Here is a 3,669-nt window from a genome sequence, read left to right as displayed (position 1 = left end):
GTGCGCTCGATACAACGGATGTCCAGATTGTCATAAGAGCTGTAAGAGTCCGCAATAAATTGATTTATTAAACAAAAAGCAAAGCAATGACTCATGGACTGCCACTCACAGTTGGACTACACTCACATAAATTCCTCATAGCAGCAGAACCTGAAATCCTATGCCATTGGAGAAAGTATTGATGCTAGCAATGCAATTACCTTAAACCTCAGGGAGATGATTGACAATGTTTTCCTTTTTTGTTTGTTTGGGTGGGAGGGTTAGTAGGTAGTTAGTTGTTTTTGTTTTTGTCATGACAGCTAAGGTAAACCAGAGTCGTTCCTAACCCGTGGACAAGCAGATGGATTCTGGGCTCCCATGACATTCTAGCCCCAAATCCAAGAATATTTCGTTCTTATCAGATGGCCCTACTTGATACTCCCGTTCATAAAGAAATCCCTGAAGATAAGAGAGTACAGCAAAGTGTGGTGAAGAAAGCAGTTGGTGCCAGCTATCCGTTGGAATAGTCTCTGGGGTCTTAAAGGCTTATATGCAAACAAGCAGCCATCTAAGTGAGAGATCAACTAAGTCCACACGGAAGAAGCACACCAGCCTGCGGGATCCAAAGACGACGATAACGAAATCCAGTTAGATGAAGGGAAACGTATCAGAGCTTAACTTGGGAACACCCAATTTGTAGGAGACTAAGGAGGACAGTGGGAGCCCCAGGTCCACCTGCAGTGTCGAGGCAGAGTAAACCTCGGGCAGATGCCCTCTGGCCACAGACAAGTGACTCGGGTTTACTATCAGACAGCGATGATTGTAAACTTGGTTATGGTCGATTGAAACCACGATATGATACTTGGTCAGTTGACCACCCTCTTGACCAAACCTGAGTTTGCTTTAGGCTTAAATAATTCTTGCTGGTTCCATGACAGAAATTTCTTCTCGACTTTTAAAATATTGTTGGTGATCATTTCTTTCTTCCTCCTATTTTTATTTAGACGTTTATAGTATTTTCTTCTTTCTGTTTTGTTTTGTTTTATTTCTTATTGTTGCTGTTAGGTGTCCCAGTTTAGGAAGCACAGAAGGAGTGGAGGCACAGAGACAATGACTGAGGCAAAGGTTCTGTTGGGAATGGGGGTGGGGTGGGGAGGGTGAGGGGAATTGGGGAGCAAACAGTGAATTTGGGAGAGAAAAGGAGAACTAGACCTGACTGTGATGATGTAGATAAGACTCTTTTAAGAAGTGCCTGAACTATGCAAGTGAATTTCATATCAAGAAACTACTAAAAAGAAAAATATCCCAAAGTTTGACCCGTGGTTACCAGGGGTGAAGGAGGAAGAGTTTTGGGTTAGGGACACTGAGTTTATGTTCCCGGTGGTGGAATCATCTGGAAAAGGACATCCAGGGTGGTTGCTCAACATGAAGGGTATAGTCAATGGCCCTGAATCATACAAGCAGAAGTTGTTTAATTGGAGAATGTTTGGTTGTGTACATTTTTGCCACAATATAGATAAAAATACACTAATAACAGTGAGTACAAGGAAGAAGAAACTGTCTTAAAATGGACTGTGTCAATGATCGCACAACTCTTCCTGATAGGATTGGACTATTGAGTTTCATGGTCTGTGGATGAAGTGCCAGTGAAACTGTTTCTAGAGCTGTCTGTGATCTTAGCTTTCTTCGGCAGCAGCCAAGAGGAGCAGAGGGTGCTGGGAAGGGGCCTGGAGGGGAAGTCAGAAAGATGGTTTGCATCAAGAAGGGAGATAAGGAAGGGGTCAGCACAGGTTTTGTTTGGCTTTTTCACTTATTTTAAAAATAACTTTTCCTTGCAATGATAGTTTGTGATAATCAGTTGTAGAATGAGTGTCTGATAGGACATTGGAATTTTTCTCATCCTTGTTCCTCTTGCCACCAGTTACAACAGAGGACTGGTTCTGGTATAGTTCAGAGGTAGCTTTTTCCCCCAGAAAAAGTAGTTATGCCTTCTTCCAAAAGTCTCCTCGAGGCTCAGTCTCTCTTCCTGGTGAACTCTTTCAGGTGTTCTGTTCCCGTTTCTGTCCCTATGGCCTCTTTCTCCGCTCCCCTCTGTGCAAACATCTGCTTCCTCTCGCCTTCTTCCTTCCGACGCTCCCCATGGAGTCATGTCTTTTGACTGCACAAGTCTCCTCACCGGCCCATGTCTTTAAAGCCCCTTCCTCCAATTTGCAATGTCCGTCAAGTTCATAATATCGGCGTGTATCTATTCCCTCGGGCCTTCCACAGCTGTAGACATGAGCCTGTCTATAACGTCACAATGGACCTCATCCCAAGGATGGACCGCATCCCAAGGATACGGGCTCACTTTGGCCATCTTATTTCTCACCTTTACCTCATCCATCCTTCCCACAACAGCAAATGACAAATGTGCCTTCACTGAAGAACTGATGTTAGCAATCGTTTCATTGTCTATCAAGAGCTGGACACCATTGCTAACCAATGCATTACTATGAGCTTGATATTAAACTTCTGTCATTCACCTTTAGAAATCACATCTGCTGTGGCAGTGGCCGTACTGCCAAGGACCTTCATGGTTACGAGGTCAAGTGTCTTCAGAGAGCGGCTAGTTGGGGAGCTGAAGTAAAGGCGCATGTGGATGTGAGAATCATGGTCATTCAAGAGGATGTGCTTCATCTGCAGCTCTTCCCGGGGATAGGCCCCAAACCAAGCATCGGCGTGGTTGACAAGCGGTTGGCAGTGTTCCCCTTTGTTGACGTGGTCACCAAATCCTACCGTGGTCACAATGGCCAACTCCAATCAAAGGCTACTTTCCTGGCATTCATAGGCCTGAGCCTTAAGTCTAACATCCAGGTGACAATGTGAGGATTCCTAGTCTTCGAAATCTCCATTAAACAATGTGTCAACCAGCATTGACATTCCAAGTCCAGTTTCCCACATGCAGAGGGTATTAAAATAGAATCCTGGCTGAATGGATCTGTTGGCCAACTGATCAGGCAAACTCTCAAAACTAACATGGCCAAACCTAGTTAAGGAATGAATTTTTCCTCTGTTCATCATCCACTTGTGAGGACATGCACGGTGGTTTCTTGGCTATGTGAGTTTCAAATAGCAGGTTCTATGATAATTCAGAGGGGGCCAAGGTCCTGGGTGGCAACGGACTGAGCGGTAGGATGGGGACCAGTCATGTAGCCAAGGTCTCAGCACTGGCTCACCGTAACAATCACGGTTTTGCACCCATTTCTTGTTGGGAACTTTGGGAAGGATGGAGAGAAATAAAACTTGCCAGGTGATATGTATCCATGTTCTATTTTAAATAACATATCAAGAAACAGAAGATCACTTGATTGGAATTCCAGGATATGGGATTAAATCCCCATGGAGTATTCAGGTCTGTTGGTTTCCTGAAAACACTATGTTTCAATTTTAGGAAGCTAGTCCTCTTTTTTTTAAATGAAAGAGAAAGTGGGATTGAAGTCATGGCCAGTCCCACTAACCTACCTCAGGTCTGCGCGTGGCAGGGCGGCACCCTGTCCTCTTTTGTCTGCACTGGATGTGTGCCACTGACCACCAGATGCAGCCTAGGAATCCAGTCCCCCCACCCCTAGCCTTTGCTGGTGGCCTCTGCTAGCAGTGCTTGGCAAGGGTGACAGGGGGATTTCCATCCAGGGACATCCTGATGACAGCACA

At 45.1% G+C, this 3,669-nt stretch overlaps 1 pseudogene; it reads right to left on the bottom strand.

Annotated features, from left to right (window-relative positions):
- LOC101644772 overlaps positions 1–3,036 on the bottom strand; it is a 39,159-nt pseudogene extending 36,123 nt beyond the window's left edge.
- Between the last annotated feature and the right edge of the window lie 633 nt (positions 3,037–3,669).

The sequence above is a fragment of the Echinops telfairi genome, unplaced genomic scaffold (genome assembly GCF_000313985.2).
Source record: "Echinops telfairi isolate 266 unplaced genomic scaffold, ASM31398v2 ScPeMD7_7467;HRSCAF=8505_1, whole genome shotgun sequence".
Classification (NCBI taxonomy): Eukaryota; Metazoa; Chordata; class Mammalia; order Afrosoricida; family Tenrecidae; genus Echinops; species Echinops telfairi.
The sequence above is the reverse complement of the archived record's forward strand: the minus strand, read 5'-3'. Positions and strand labels throughout refer to the sequence as shown.